Source organism: Triturus cristatus, chromosome 11, assembly GCF_964204655.1.
Source record: "Triturus cristatus chromosome 11, aTriCri1.1, whole genome shotgun sequence".
Lineage (NCBI taxonomy): Eukaryota > Metazoa > Chordata > Amphibia > Caudata > Salamandridae > Triturus > Triturus cristatus.
This window is the reverse complement of record NC_140594.1, coordinates 857,433,648-857,450,584: the sequence shown is the minus strand read 5'-3', so window position 1 is coordinate 857,450,584 and position 16,937 is coordinate 857,433,648. Positions and strand designations below refer to the sequence as shown.

The 16,937-nt window shown below is 46.0% G+C and overlaps 1 protein-coding gene across 4 annotated transcripts in view; it reads left to right on the top strand.

The window, feature by feature from the left end:
* The window catches only part of INPP5D (inositol polyphosphate-5-phosphatase D), a 660,212-nt gene that overhangs the window by 601,438 nt on the left and 41,837 nt on the right, over positions 1-16,937 (top strand). The window lies entirely within an intron of this gene.

The window sequence follows — 16,937 nt, the reverse complement described above, 5'->3', positions numbered from 1 at the left end:
GTGGGTAGAGATGGCAAAGAAAATGAAAGAGAGGCAAAGACCAGTACAGAGGGGGTGGATAAGAAATGTGTTGGAGAGTCATCTAGGAAGAGAAGATGGAAGAGACAGGCTGGAGGAAGTGAAGCAGGGTATGGGGAACGTCAGTGTCAAAAGGAGAAGGCTGGCTGTCATTGGGGCTGCTGATGAGAAAGTAACTGATGGAGAGGAAAGTCAATGACAGGTATGAAGTTGCAGTTGAATAGGAACTTACTGAGAGAGATGACCTGAGTGCAAGAGATTGAGAGTCAGATATGAAATCAGTCAATCGGAGATTTCCAGATGCACAGTTGCTTTCAGAGAGTTGTACCTGCAGGGTACTCGTAGGTAAGCAGAGACAGAGAGAGTCACAGACAAGAACTCTTATGCACTCTACAACTCACAGACAAGAATTCACAAGGACTCTGGGACTGAGGGCCCAAAGTCACAGAGCCTGATTTACAAATGGCCACCGCACTCATGGTGGAGGCCCCGCAGTCGCGGGGGAGTCTCTGCACTCAGGCGGAATTTACACAATCCTCATTGTGGAAATTCTGCCCCAAGTGCAAAGACTCCTCCACGACTGAGGGGCCTCCACCACAAGTGCGAAGGCCATTTGTGAATCAGGCCCTCTCTGTGGTTCAAATGCTGATGCTAGCTTGGCACACTGTGGCCCACAAGGAAGGACTGACAACAACTCAGACATAGTAGTTGACTGAAAGGAGAACTGGCCACACAGATACAAATAGACACACTGAGATTTGAATAAGCACACTCAAATTCACAGTGTCTCTGAGGGATTCTGAGAGACACAGACAGAGGTGCACAGGACCACACATCACTGAATGCTAATAAGCTAGAAAGATAGGGAACTGAGGTCGCTTGGGACTATAAAACAGAGTTTATTGTGGAGAAGTATAAGAACTTGCAGGCATTTCTGGTGCAGCTGGGAAGAGTAAATCATGCATTGCAATGAAGTATACAATACTGACTAGTTCAAAGACAGTCGACAGTCTCTGAGACATACTCTCTCTCTCTCTCTCTCTCTCTCTCTCTCTCTCTCTCTCTCTCTCTCTCTCTCTTTGTCTCACCCTATCTATCTCTCTTCGTCAGCAATGCTCCAGGGAATTGCTATTCTGAAATCTCAGGGAGAGATGGCCACATAAACAATGAATCACATCCTGTAATAACATTAACATTGAATATTTATCGGCAAGTAGTGAAACAATATAAACCTTTTTAAGTCTTTTATAAAAAGGGCAAAACATTGTATAGTGCAACGTGCCTTGGGCCGAGATACTATCACAACTTCACGAGGTGAGAGTAGTGCCATAAGAACATCCTGGCAGAACTGCTAATAAATGATGTATTAAATCATGTTAAAAGAAATCGATGGTGATCAGACATATTGTTCACAGGGTATGGTTCGATTAACATTGTTTTCTGGACTAATAAATAGGCTTTAAGAGACAATTTATCTTTAACCAATAGAGTTCCCTCACTTGCCCTCCGAGCAGCAAAAACTCTCTTGATCCAGGTGTAGTCCTCCACAACTAGGGACTCTGGATGATCAAAAGACTCGGGATGGCCCAACTTAATCAAACAGCCCTTAATATAACTAATCCATTGGATACAAGCGGCTTGACCTAAAGCTAAACAGCCTTTTAATATTAAACAATTACTGGCTGGGCGGACTGATACAGATATCCATAGGAGTGAGGGCTGCAAGTGCAACATCAATACGGCCTCCAAATAAACAAGCCTTAACTCTGCATGAATGATAAAGCAGGATACACTCTGGGTGAGGGGAAAGGAGTTTCCTTAAAAAGTTCGCAAGAGGTCATACTGGCATACCTCCATATATCGCTACCATAGGCTGCAACAGAAATGCATTTCACTCAATTAATATCTGACATGGCTATAATAGAATTACAGCCTAGACTGGAAGCAAAGTCGGACACAGAAGCTGTGCTCCTTGAAAACATCTGCTGCTAGTCAATATCAAGGGAGACCAAGATAGGGAGGAGTCAAATAGGACACCCAAATAAGAAAACACAGGTACGTGTCTAAGAGGATCGCCTTTGATGCAGGAGGATCTAGCCTTAGTAGACCGTGGGCCTACAACATGACATGGGACTTGGAAAATGTGTACTAAATTCGAGGCTACTAAGAAATTCTAGAAATTGGTTAACCAAGCCGTCTAGACCCAAAGCAGTGTGCGAAATAAAAAGAGCATTGTCTGTGTAAAGCAGTCCAAGGGTCGGACAAGAATCAATTTTAAGCATATCCCTACCAACGGCAATCAATTGCTTTTCCAGGCTGTTAATATATAATATAAACTGAAACAGGACCAATACACAGCCTTGGGGAACCCCCCGGCTAAGCTTAAAGTGCTCAGTGCATTGACCCTTCTCACAAAATCTCACAGAAGCTGTAAGGTTAAAATGGAGATCTCGCAAAAAGAAAACGAACTCTGGTTCAGCCCCCATTTCCAACATAATAGCCCACAGTTTCTTCCTCTTCATTCTATTGAATGCTGTACTGAGATCCATAAATGCGAGATGTAGCGGTCTTTTAGCACTTATGGTCTGAACAGTTGCCTTTTTTTAAAATAGGAACAACCACAGAAGTGGACCAGGCTTCGGGATGTGAACATTCACTACTGAGTTTAAATATGACGTTAAAAGAGGAGCCCAAAAGTCTGTGTTGGACTTGAATAAATCTAGTGGGACCCTGTCAAGACCAGGAGTCTTATTTCCTGGAGCACACAAATAGCATTCTGGGCCTTATCTATTGTGAAACTTATAGGGGTTAGCGCTTCAACATGTAACCCAACAGTAAGAGAAGCAATAGGCAAGTCATATAGATTTAAAGTGTTCAACCCATATGCTATGGAAAGCTGCTGTATGGGTTTCAATTGGGTCTTGAAAAGAGGACGGTTGACGATTTCCCAAAACCTGGCACTGTCCCTAAGATGGCTTGCGACCAAAGCTGTTCCCAAGCTTCATCTTTTAACAAACTTTTACACTCCTGTATTGTACTCTTATAAGCGGCTCGGCATGTGGAGACCCAAGTTCGATCTCTGGTAACAGCCATAACCATCTGCAGGAGGACACGGTGGGCTTTAGAATAATTGGTGTCAAACCATTTATAGGGCCTTGAATTTTTAGTGCCATTCTCACTTATTTTCAAAATATTAAAACAATAATAAAAATGAAAAGCAATATTATTTTACATATACAAATGTTTTTCTTAAAAACTATTTCTTAATAAATGAAATTCATAAAGTACATTTAGTTATAATTTCCTCCCACCACATAACCCTTTAAGCCCCACAACCCACACCTAAAATAAAAACAATTACTAACACAATTAACTTAATTAATTACAATTAAATCATTTCCAACCCTGTACACCCATAAATCCCACACCCTACTCATATAAATAACATAGCAAATTAACTTACACTATTAACATAATTAATGATCAATTAAACAATTAACATTAATTAACAATTATTAGATAATTAATTCAAATTACCTTCGATTACTTCCAACTTTCTACCACTATGACCACCACAACCCACATATAAACATTAAATTACAAAACATTTACAATACTATAATAATTAATCACCAATTAAATAATATTAATTAACAATAAAAAATTAATTACACAATTAACAAAATGCATTATTATGTATTAATTGAATAAATATTATCTTTAAAAAACACCTTAATTTATTATAATTAAATTACTTCCCACCCTGTACCCCTATAAACCCACAACCCGCTAAGGTAGCAAAAATAATAAAAATTACTTAAATAAAATGTAATTACTACTAAAAAAATTTACAAATACATTAAAAAAACAAAAATATTTAAACAAAAAACGACATCATATACGTATAAAATATATAACAAAAAATAGAAATCGTTATTACTTACCTCAAATCGATATTCTTGACAACGATATTCTTGCAATCGATATTTCCATTCTACTATATTTTTCACTCAATATGAATGTCAGTCTATATTCTGTCTCACCACCTTGAAATTGTATGCCCTTGCTACTGTACCCTATGCAGACCCACTTGTCATACAAGTTTATCCAGTACAACTCATTTGCTTTCGAGTTTTTGCAAATGTTTGATTTTTCTAGATTACATATCTATTGAATGCCAGGCTCATCAAATATTGGAATGCCCATCAATTAGTCATACCAACTCAATGAAATGAGAGAATTAATGAGTAAAGCCCTCGCTGTGTCCATCTGTAGCAGCCTGCAGGCTATATTTCAAAACACAGCAGGGCTGACTCAACCATTCATCTTCCCAAAGTCAATCAATTGTGACAAGGTAGGGAGCTTTCTTATTCAGCAATCCCGCCATTCAGCAACTTAAGTGGTGTGCTCCTAAGAAAAAAAAAACTGGTCCCCTACATTCATGCTTTGTTAACAAATTAAGCACTGTTTAAAAACCTATTACTGTTTTTATCATTTCTTAGTACATAAAAAAAATAATTGTTTTGCCATAAGGTATTTAAAAGTTATATTGTGGGGAAACCTGTTCCCTCTACCTCTCCCCCGCCATTACTTCTGTGGATTGCGAGTTTATGGTTTCCAAACCATAAAAATATTCCAATATTTTTATGAGTACCTTGTCTCGGCTGTTTGTAAAACCTGTGGCATTTTGTCCAATCCATTTCAAAATGTTAATGAAAAATTTAGGTCACATTTAAAAAAGAAAAATCTTGGTTTAGACACTTTCATCTCATGTCCTCTCAGTAGCAATTCTGCTCGCTCACTCCATTAAATTCTGGTCACCTATTCATATCCCACCAGTTTCAGGGATCACCATCCACCACTGCCTAGACATACATCCACCTGCTGGCTAATTCGAAACTCAAGGCTCAGTATGGGGAGTACCAAGTGGTGCTAACTGGGAGGCCATATCATTGTACGCTGATGACGCATTAGTGTACCTCGGAAACATACAGGTGGACCTCCCCCGAGTGATGGAAGCTTTAAACGAATTTGGTAGAGCTTCCAGACTGAGGCTAAATTGGACCAAATCTTGGAAGGGAAAGTACTGCCCCAGCTAGCGCTGGAGTGGAAATCACTTTCAACTACCTAGTAGTGAGCACTTACCACACCGATGATGAACTTATTCAATTCAACCTAGGAGCAGTAATGTCCAACACACGTAGCTCTCTGCCATTTTGGGGTTTCTTGCCACTGTTGCCTATGGGCAGTGTGGAAGTCTCTAAATTGCTTGTGCTGCCCAGGTAATTATATCAGTTCTCCGCTCTGCCATTCGAACCACCCCAGAACTTCTTTAGGGAACTGGATTATGTTCTTACTGAGTTAATTTGGGGGATGGTCGGAAAAGGGTTGTACTTCACAAACTATATGCTCCCTTGGATTGAGGGTGGTTTTGGTGCTCTATACTATAAGCTTTACTACGCGGCAGCTCAACTACAGTGCCCAAACGTGGTTAGCAGATGGTGATAACCCTGAGCGGGCTACCATACAGCGAAAACTTGAGGTTGTTCAATAATAGATTGGCTGACGGATCTTAGGCAGTCTACACCACACCAGGACCTCCTGGCCAAAGTTGCCCCGTGGTACTTGCATAGATACATCAACACTAAGTACAATGCGGCACCATACGCACCAGTCCTCCCAATATGGGCCTTGCTAGTCTTCGATAAAGTGACAGACCACCACAACATAAAACCACTAGAGAGATATGCTTCACCACATTAAGGGATCTCTATGCTCATAAAACGCTATTGACCTTCCAGGAATTTAAATAGCAAAATGGCATTGATGAGGGCAAATTTCTGGCCAACAGTGCACTGATAACCAAGATAGGGACACTTTGGGGACCATAGTGAAAAAAGAACCTGAACGCCATTCTACCCTGCAGACGCTACTTACCCAGGGCAATGGCAGGCGGTGATCACAAAGTTATATGAGGCATTGTTATGCACGCAATGAAGGCCTGCATTCCACACTATAAGCAATGCTAGCATCACTCCACGGAATTAAAGTTACAAAGCTGTAGACCCAGTTGGGCAGTTATAGGGCCAGAGAAGCTCTCTAAAGCTCTGTAAATGAGGGACGCATCTAACACGGTAACAAAGCAGATGTTTGTATGTGATATGGTACCTACAAGCACGTTATATGTAAATGTACTGCGTTACAAGTACTAGCCAGAAACGTAATGCTACCTCTGGAATGTATTTATACTAAACGGAACAAAAAAAAGCCAATAAAGACCTACTTATAAAATAATAATAGAAGAGCAATAGTCTGAATTTCAGAATGCAATGACTGCAGACAGATGGTCTTGCTCTTGCATAGTCAGACTGGCACACACTTAGTGTAGTATCACTCTCATGCAGTCATAGTAACACGTATGTTAATGCCTCCGTTAAACAGTGAAGGTCACATAGAAACAGGTGGCAATTGAGAGCATGTCTAAATGGAAGACACACTGCAAAGCAGGTGATTTTATCATCTCAAGTAGACGGATTGCCTTTGCTGACTGCACATCCGTCATGGGGCTATCAACTTCGAAACTCATTTTCTGTACCCACAACAGCCTTACCTTCCAAAGGAAGAATACTGCACATCATAGCCACTGGTGCTAGTTTTGCAGAAACAACCCCTGCCTTGAGGTGGACGGGGGGTTGTCCTGAAGCACCCAAAAACGTACCCGCTGCCACCATAATAACATGGCAGTTTTGTCAAAAGTGCCTCTGGCTGGATTGGTGACAGCCTTTTCAGCAAAAGAGATGCCTGACTTGAATATGTGTACTTGAATATGTGTTCTGCCTCAGGGGAAGAAGTAGGACTTCAGTTGACTTGGTAGACTTGGCATACCACCTATACACATCTACAGGAGCCCTCATCTCTCAGATTCTCACACTAAAATTGCCTGACACGCAGAATTTGTCTGCTAGTCACAAACACAAACAAGCACACAGATGGTCTCACTCTCCAATGTGGATGGTCTACCAAAAGGGGAGAAGGGACAGATAAGTCGAGAAAGATAAGTTATGTGTGTAGCATCCTTCTGCCCTAGAATTGACAGCTAAAGAATCAAGTTCCAAGGTGCTGTCCAAGAAATTCGGTGCTCACAATACTAGGTCAGCTTTTTATGATAACATCAAAAGAGGAGGTTGGAGGGCTGGCTGGTGTGGTCTGTTGATTCCTGCAGAAAAGTAATCCAGGAGACAGTTTCGCTTGTTTCCTTCCTGTGGTATTATACATGTGGCTTCCTGGCAGCATTCACGCTCATAGGTTATTTGACAGCATCGGCTTCAAGCAAGCAAAGGTTTCTGGACCTGAGTTGACCGCGAGTTGTTCAAAGTACTTATAGATGGAGAGACTCCCCTCTAAGGTCCAAGTTAGACACATGAGGAAGCTACTTTGCAGTATGTTCTCAGCTCATCTTCCTTGACGTGCTTTATATCTTTTTGCTGCAGCTTTAGAAGACATGAGACTGCTGCTGAATGCCATGATATTAATAGAGCAATTGCAGTTATGAACACGTCCCAATTTCTACAGTTAAAGCTAATGTTCTTATTTAAAGCATTGCTTGACTAGCCACTGTCACTATCTGGAATCAATCAATCAATGAAGAGGCTAGTAGGTTTCTGGAAACCCCTTCCTGCTTATCAAGTATTCTACTTGCTCTATCCTTTGATTTATGTAAAATATTAACACTCCCACAGAGGGAGTTAGTTATATTGATATTGTATCTTGTTGGAGGGCCAAACACTGGGCCTGATTATGATGTTGAGCAGACTTACATCCGCCCGACACTGACGCGTAAGCAGGACCACTCGACTAGGAGTCGGAGGTCCCACTGGCTGCATTATTATGCGACTGCCTTCACGGCGGTCACCATGTTTATATTCTGTATTGCAGCGTGTGCTGCGAGCTGTAGCACATGCCACAAAACAAAAAAATACACATCTAAAATATCACTGCACTAAATGGCAGGCACCATGCGGTGCCTGCCACATGGTGCAGGGATGTTTAGTGTGCCCCAGGGCCCATAGTGGAGGTCCAGGGGTCAAGGGGGCCCACTAGGGGCCCCGAAAGTCACTTTCCACCTGCCTTTTCATGGCGGGTTAACCGCCATGAAACGGCCAGCGGAAAGGGACATTGTAATCCCTATGGCGGTGCCTGAGCAGACACCGCCACCACTGTAGGGATGGCAGTCCCTCTGACGGTCCGACGGGCTCCTTGAGCGCGTCGGATGCGAGGCGGATGGTCCTTCTGCCACATGTCTCTGCCAGCTGCATGCTAATGTGGCAGGTGGCCCTGCAGGGGCCGATGGCGGTAGGACCCCCACCGATGCCCTGATGGTGGAGTCAGGCCCACTGCCATCGTAATTAGTCCACTGTGAGGGAAGACCCCCGGTCTAGTGTTTTTAATTTTAGGGGGAGGTTTCCATTCAGTTTGATGTTGCATCGGTGTGAGTGAGCTGTAACATTTTGCAGGACCAGGAATCACATACATCTGATGAATACAAAGTCTTTAATCGGATAGCTAATAATATGTGTTGGGATGGAAGGTGCTCCTCATTGCTCTGGAGAGTTGGGCTACTCCGCACTGTTTTTTCTGTTTGTTTTCCCTCGGTGAGCTCAGTAATCATGCAGGCCCAGTGCGGGTTATCCCTGTTATTTATCTGAGATGCAACAGTTGTGCTCTGAGTGCGAGGTTAGTGAGGGTTGCCAAGCACACCTCTCATTGTTGCTTTGTGGGGTATCCTGCTCTTCTTGATGTTTAGTCCTTTCTTTATATGCTGTGCCCTGCTGCTCAGTCAGTGTGAGTGATGTCATAGAATGTTGATGTGTGTCTGGTTGAGTAAATCGTCAGCTGGAGTGTGTGGGCTGAGCAGCTTGGATGCTGCTCCCGGTGGGGCAGCAACTGCAGCAACTACCTTATTTACCACTATTCCCGTAACCTAAGATGCCAACTTTAATCTAAAGAATAATCTACATATTGGATCCAAGTCATCTCAGCCTCCCCTTCTTATATTATTACACTTGCCTTTGTACGTGGTCTCCGAGAGACTGGTGGACGTGACAGTGTGATTATAGCTAAGGGACAAACCTTACCCCTTCTATCCATCAGAGATGCCTAGGAGCCTTCTGCATGCCAAAGGTCTAACTAGACTTTCTTAACGAGGCAATTATGGACGGTGAATGAGAACACCTGTGTATGATTGTGGGAGAATGTCAGGTCTCTGTACAAGTAGGGCCAAGTGCTCCTCCTTTGTGTGGCTTTAGAAATGGGGTTTGGCTGTGTTCAAGAACAGAGAGACTGCACGATTATATTCCATATGGTTCAGCCCCATTGTACGGTTCTTTATATGAGTGCGGGGTGCTGGCCCACCAAGCCATTTGAACTAGCTTATGTGACTCTAATAAAGTGCTCCTTTCTATTCCCCTCTTCCTGTCTTAATCTATGTACATGAAGAATCTTGCCACTTGTCTGGGATGGAAACACATTCTCCCTGGATCAGATGAAACCAGTCTGGTGGGGGCTGCAGTTGTTTATGGCCCCTGTATGCTCTGATCATGCAGTGTCATGCCCCACTGATATTTAGGGCTCCTCTAATCCAAGAGGTTGCTTAAAGCAGATTGGTCAGCCCAACCATAAATACTGAGTCCCTTGAGCAGTAAATTTTTACAGCATTATCGCGGCATTCACAGTAGTGATGAATACAGGCCCCAGCTAGGCCCGCAGGACACAAGGGTTCGCTCTCCTGTAATGGAATCTATAAGGAAGTTGGCACGGAAACTGCAAAGTACAAAGACAGCATTTATTAACCCTTAAGGGTGGTCCTACAATCCACACAACACTCTTCAGTATTGCATAGAGTAGCACAAAGAACTTACGTACATGGTCCCCTTTTATACACAATAGAGGGGCTCATAAGTGGGTGGATACAACATGAGGCCGAAGAACATTACCATTTATGGTCATTTTCGATACTGAATCAATATGTGGGCGGAGCTAACACACTCCTTGAGCCCGCGAAAACATGGTCAAGCAAGGCTAACTGATAACAGATGTGGTCAAGTCTGGGCATGCGCCAGATGGACAAAGGAGCTATTTATAGACTGTTACTAGGCAGATTACAAGAGCAACTAACACAGAGGTTGGACTCTTCACGTGGTGAGCACGTGGAGGCATGATAATAAAAATGGAGTCTGAACTTCGGTCAACATAACAGAGAAAACATGATCTAAAGTGAGGGAATTAATGTCTTTAGTGAATGCTTAATCACATCGTTGTTTCAATTTACAACAGACGACCCTTTCAGCATTCACTGAAGACATCCGGTTTGTTAGGATAATCATCATATATGTCAATTGTCATCATTTCTTCGACTTCTTTAGCTAAACGTTTCTGATGAGCAACATTGGCAATAGCTTTCTTATCAGGGATACAGAATGATACGCATAAGGAGCAGAGCAAGGGACCACACTGAACACAGATACAACAAGAGAACAGAACTGCTACAATAATACAAAGACCAGTTAAAACCTTCCATCCCCAGGCAGTAATCAATGCCCAAAACCATCCAGAAAAGGACCAAGTGCCGTTTTCTGTATGGATTTCAGCTGCAATTTTATGTAGTTTGTTGATGGCATTATAAACCGATGGCGTATGATCAGGGATAAACACACAACAACTACTTCCAATAATTTTACATGCTCCTCCTCTGTCAGCTAGCATAACGTCTAATACCATACGATTCTGCAATGCAACAATTCTAGTAATTTGCAATTCCTCCGTAAGATTCCCGAGAGCAGCAGCAGTCTGGTTTGTCACAGCCTCTACCACTCTTGTTAATCTTCGGATCTTCCTACTGTTCAGAGCAGCTCCAACAAAGAAAAACAGTCCTAAGTTAAAATCAATATACTGTTGCAGACTGGTATCAGTCTGATCTACATCATCAATTGATAAAGTACGTTTATACCTATTTACAGTCACATTATTCAATAATTTCAGATCTTTATGATAAGATGCGGGTGCTAGGAATACAGGAGGTAATAGAAATGATACATAGCATACCCCAGACCACCCAGCCGGCAGACGGTAATAACCTTTATTTCCGCACACAAAGTATGTATTATGGGACGCTAGAAAGGTACTATTATTCAATCCATCAATGTTCAGGACAGTGATGCAATCACTGACACCAACAGGAATAAAACCCACACTCTGGACACACAGGTCCGCTTGAGCTTGTGCTACTTGAATCACAAATTTGTCCTTTCCCACAGTGTCTCTTGTGTTCGTGAAGATGTAGGGAATGGATTCATTGTCTGGTCGGTACTCTTCCCACTCCCAAATTGTCCCATTCGCTTGCGGATACCCATTTTTATCCTGATGACATTCTTTATTGAGTCTGAAGAGCAATCGTCCCACTGTCGGTTTCCGAGTGGCAAAAAGCAAAGTGTACCATGCTCTACAAGAGCCATTGTGAGAGAAAGGAAGTGGTATGAATGGCGTACCTCCTTTCTTCTGATGGGCTGGCATCATCCCACATATCCAACAGTTTGTAGCGTTCGTAGCAACGTGGGTATGATGCAGCATCTGGATGAAAGTGTTATTCAAGTAAGACTGTCGATGCTTCAACTCTTGATACGGTAATGTATAAAAGTAGTGCTCCTCAGGCACCGGAGTTGTCAACACAAGTGTTTTCCGAGCGGGAGTTACATCCTCCACAAACCATGTGGTTATCCCAACAATAGCTACTGTCAACATGAACCCTGATGCACAAAGGATTTTCTTTTTCTCCATGTCAAAAATAAAAACCCAATATCTTCCTGAAACTAAAAGTCTGTCAGAACTCTTCCCCTTGGGCAGCGGTCGATTTCTTCACCAGCGGGCCAAGACGGGTGTCGCTACACTAATGCAGGGCTGATCCCCCCCCCCCCTTGCCTCATCGGCTCTCCGTTTCACTAACCCAAGGGCCGTTCTGACAGTATGTCCCGGTACTGGAGAACTCACTTCTTTGGTCGAAGATGATATCGCCTTCCTCCAGGAGTCGCGTGGTCCGGAAAGAGCTCCTCAGTGACGTTTGGCTCCGCAGCACGGCCTGTCTCTGCAGCCAGGATTTCTCGTTGATCGGTCAGCACGGCAGGTTCCACCAATCCGGGCGGCACCTTCCTACAGTGCAGGGAATGGATCCAATTCTTTCTGTTGGAGACCCGCACAGCCGTCCTCGTTGCGAGGAGGACCTGCTCAGGACCCACCCATCTCGGTTCCAAACTGTTTGTTCTGTCGAAGATTTTCACCATTACGTGGTCGCCAGGTCGGAGACCATGTCCTTCACCGGTGGACCGATCAGGGAGCGCCTCTCGGACCTGTTGATGAATAGAAACCAAGTTATCCGTTAACTGTGCCAGATAATCGTTCATCATTACACAAGGTACATCATACACAGCTTTAGGTTTTGGTGGACCCCAAATATTCATTGGGCGTCCAAAGACAATCTCGTAAGGTGTAAGGCCAGTTCGAGAGTGTGGTACCGATCTAATTGACAATAACGCCAGCGGTAGAGCATCTGGCCAAGTCAAAGACGTCGAAGCTTGAATTTTAGCGATCTTGAGCTTCAGTGTACCATTATACTTCTCGACTAGTCCTGCAGACTGAGGGTGGAATACCGCGTGAAACTTCTGGGTGATGCCCAGGCCCTTCAAGACGTACTTTATAACATCCGCTACAAAGTGAGGCCCATTATCACTCCACAGAAGTCTACAAACGCCATATCGGGGGAAGAACTCTTTCAGCAGCAACTTCGCAGTAGTCATTGCAGTATTGTCTTTCGTAGGGTACGCTTCAACCCATTTGCTGAAAGCGCAGACCACTACTAGAACATACTTCAGATTGTTACAGCGCTCAAGCTGGATGTAATCCATCTGCAAAACCTCGAAGGGTGCAGTAGGTGTCACAAATCCTCCTACTGGAGTTCGAGTACCCTTTCCTGGGTTATACCTCAGGCAGATCATACAGGTCTGCACCACCCTCTTTGCTGTGCTAGCAATCTCTGGATGCTCCCAGACTTGGGTAAGCAATTTCACAATTGCGGAAGCTCCAACATGTGCTAGCCCATGTGCCATCTGAACCATAGGTTGTACAAAGGCCGTGGGTAATTTCCATCTATCCATCTGCTTATTTCTCCAGCAGCCCTCGTCATCCAGTTCTCCCTCGCTGGCCCATTGTTCCCGCTCTTTGTCAGAAGCGGTCCTCTGCATTTCTCGCACTTCCTCCTTCGCATCATGCCATCTTTCCACCTGTGACTTTACTACATACATGGCAGTAGTACCGGGCTGCATCGCAGTCTCCCGTGCTACTCGATCTGCTAACGCATTCCCTTCTCCAACTTTATCAACTACTTTCCTATGGGCGCTACACTTAACGATAGCAATTTTCTTTGGGTATGTCAATGCAGTTAAAAGATTGTGAACTAACTCTCCATGCATTATCTGTACTCCATGTGACGTTAAAGACCCTCTCTCCTTCCAGAGTAGGCCGAAGTCATGCGCTACTCCGAAGGCATAGCGGCTATCTGTATAAACATTCACACATAATCCTGTACTGAGCTCACATGCTCGTGTTAATGCTATCAGTTCCGCTGCTTGAGCTGATTTCTGTGGTATGCGTGCTGTCTCCACTATCGTTTATAATTTGGTAATTGCATACGCTGCTGAAGTCGTACCATCTGGTAACTTCAGGCATGATCCGTCCACCCACAGTTCTCCATCTACATCTGGAAAGGGCGTATCCTGGAGATCAATACGACCCTTTGTTTGTTCCTCAGTCACGAGAATACAATCATGTGCTTTCCGCGCCTCAGGCTGGGTTTCGGGGTATGGCAACAATGTTGCCGGGTTTAACGTTACGCACCTTTTCAACGTAATATGAGGAGCCAAAAGCGTCAACTGATATCCCGTTAAGCGGGCACTGGTCAGATGCTGCGTCTTCGTCTGATTAAGCAGGGCATCGACAGCATGGGGGACTAATACCAACAGCTTATGAGATAACACAATTCCCTCACTTTGGCGTATTGACACAGCTGTCGCCGCAACCGAGCGAAAACACCCTGGTAATGCTCGGGCGACAGGATCAAGTACAGCCGAAAAGTATGCACAAGGGCGCTGCTTATCGCCGTGCATCTGCACTAAAACTGATAATGCACATCCATCTTTCTCATGCACATACAACGAAAAGGGTTTTGCATAATCAGGGGTCCCTAACACTGGTGCTGAACAAAGGGCCTGTCGTAGTTGCTGAAAGGCAGTATCACACTCATCTGACCAAGGGATTGGGATAGGCGTGTCCTTTGTCAAGAGGGCTAACAATGGCTTAGCTATATGTGAAAACCCCAATATCCACTGTCTACAAAAAGAAACAAGACCCAAAAATGCACGCACATCCTTCTGCGTGGACGGTCTCGGTGTGTCCAAAATTACTTGGATACGATCCGGTGTGAGTGCACGCCCCTCCTTAGACAAAAGGTGACCCAAATAAGTCACCTTTGGTCTACAGAATTGCAATTTCTTCCTAGATACCTTATGATTGTGGGATGCTAAAAAGGAAAGTAAGGATAACGTACTTGGAGGAGCCTAGCGCGCAACCAAGATGGCCGCGTAGGTGCGAGGCTCCCGAGGACCTCCGCGACCTCCTGAATTAATCCTGGCGATATCCTGTCCTTGTTGAGGGGACTGTGTCGGTGAACCCGAGCTGAGGCGCCACCCGTTTTTTGGGCTCGAATCGGACCCCGAACACCGGTGGGAGCATCGATTGAAGGTTGCGGCCTTCTCCTCGCCGGCCCCCCGGATTGGAGTAGTGGGGCGATCCGGGGACGAAGTGAATAACAGCGGCGAGCGGGGCTGGGCGACTCGCGTACCCCGCACTTTCACTTTCGCTTTTGCGCCCTCCTTGCCTCAGGCGGGGTCGGGCTGCGGAGCGGGGTGCGGTGGTGTTGCCTTGTCCAGGTGCCCGGCTGACCCGCCGGCGGTGGGTTGAACCGCGGCCCGGTGGTCGCCCCCGCCCCCCCCCCTGACACCCGTGATTTGGTGTGGCGGCCCGTTTGGAGATCTTGGCACGACGGTGGAAGGGCCAGCATGTCCACCAAACAAGATGGCGACCGGGCGAAGATGAAGACAACCCGCCGTGGCACGGCGCACCAGGCCAATAGTATGGATCGCTATACGCTCCAGAAGGGTTCTCCGGAGACATCGCGGTCATCCCTGGTGGGCCCGACGGAGGCGCCTGCCCAACCGGTGGATCTGACCCTCCGGGACGTCATGGGCGCCATCGCAGAGATGAAGGCCTCAGTGGACCAGCGTTTCGATACCTTGGCGCAAAAAATTGACTCGGTCCTGGTGGATGTGGGCCTTGTGAGGGCAGACTTGTCAAAAACGAACGACCGAGTTGACTCCCTGGCCCACACCACAACGAGCCTCACTACGGACGTGGTGGCCCTCCAGAAGGAGGTGCGCCGGCTTGGCCAGGCGAGCGCCCTGATGGACCGGCGACTGGAGGATTCCGAGGGTCGGGCCCGGAGGAACAATGTTCGCATTATTGGTGTGCCGGAGGGCCGAGAGGCGGAGGCGGCAGATCTCTTCGTGGAAGAACTGATCCTGACCCATCTCCAGCCCCGGGGGCTGAGTAAGCTTTTTGCGGTGGAGCGTGCCCACCGGGTCCCTGGGGGCCGCCCTAAGACCGGTGCACCGCCGCGGCCTATTATTGCCCGGATTTTTAATTTCCGGGACAGAGACGCCATCCTCCAGACCTCCAGGCAACAGGGACCGGTCAGGCTGGACAACATGGATGTACACTTCTACCCAGACTTTACTCCGGCGGTCCAGAAGCAGCGACAGAGCTTTCTTGGTATTAAACGTCGCCTACGGGACCTAAACCTCAAGTACTCAATGCTCTTTCCGGCTAAGCTGAGGGTGGAGGTGGATGGCCGTACGCACTTCTTCGACCGGCCCGAGGTGGCTGGGGACTGGTTAGATACTTTGCCTGGAGATCGGGGTGGGGGGGGCGCGGCTGGCGGGGAGGGCCCGCCGGATCAGAATTGAGGGGTGACTGTATAGGCCTTGCTCTGGATATTGTTCCTTTACCATATATTGCTTTCGTATGTTCCCCTCCCATGGAGGTCGGGTGGGGTCTGCTGGGGGCTTCCCTCCTCCTCGGGGGGACTAGTTAGTACTTAGCTATGGGGCGACAGGCACACTGCACTTTGGGGGGGCTGTCTGGGCTCATGCAGGGGTGCAGGGAGGGGGGAGTTCTGTTGGGACCGGGGGGTGGGGGGGGTGTGTTGTTTGTTAGCACCGCAAGGCAAACCCGCAACTGTTTTGTTGTTTTTAAGATGCTCGGTGGGGGGCGACCGATTGTTTTGACGTATGATGGGGGGTAGGGATTTGATTGTGTTGTCATGGAATGTTAACGGCCTGGGGGATAGGATTAAGCGTGGTGTGGTCCTGCAGTATTTAAAACGTATTTCTCCAGATGTTGTCTTCCTGCAGGAGACACACCTTATAGGTAACACCTTTCATGCAATGAATCGGCGGGGATATCGTTTGGCGGCCCACTCCGGCTTCACTTCGGGCTCGCGGGGGGTGGGTATTATGGTCAAGAACTCGCTCCCGTTGGAGATTGACGAGGTGCGCCATGATGAGAGGGGACGTTACACTGTTCTGGTGGGACGAATGGAGGGTAGAGTGTTTATCTTTATATCAGTGTACGTCCCGCCTGGGTTACAAGCCACTACATTTGCGGACCTGGGGCGCCTCCTTCTGGACCTTCCGGGTGGCCTGTTGGTGGTTGGAGGGGACTTTAACGCGGTTGCCTCTGGGTCTATGGATCGCCATCCC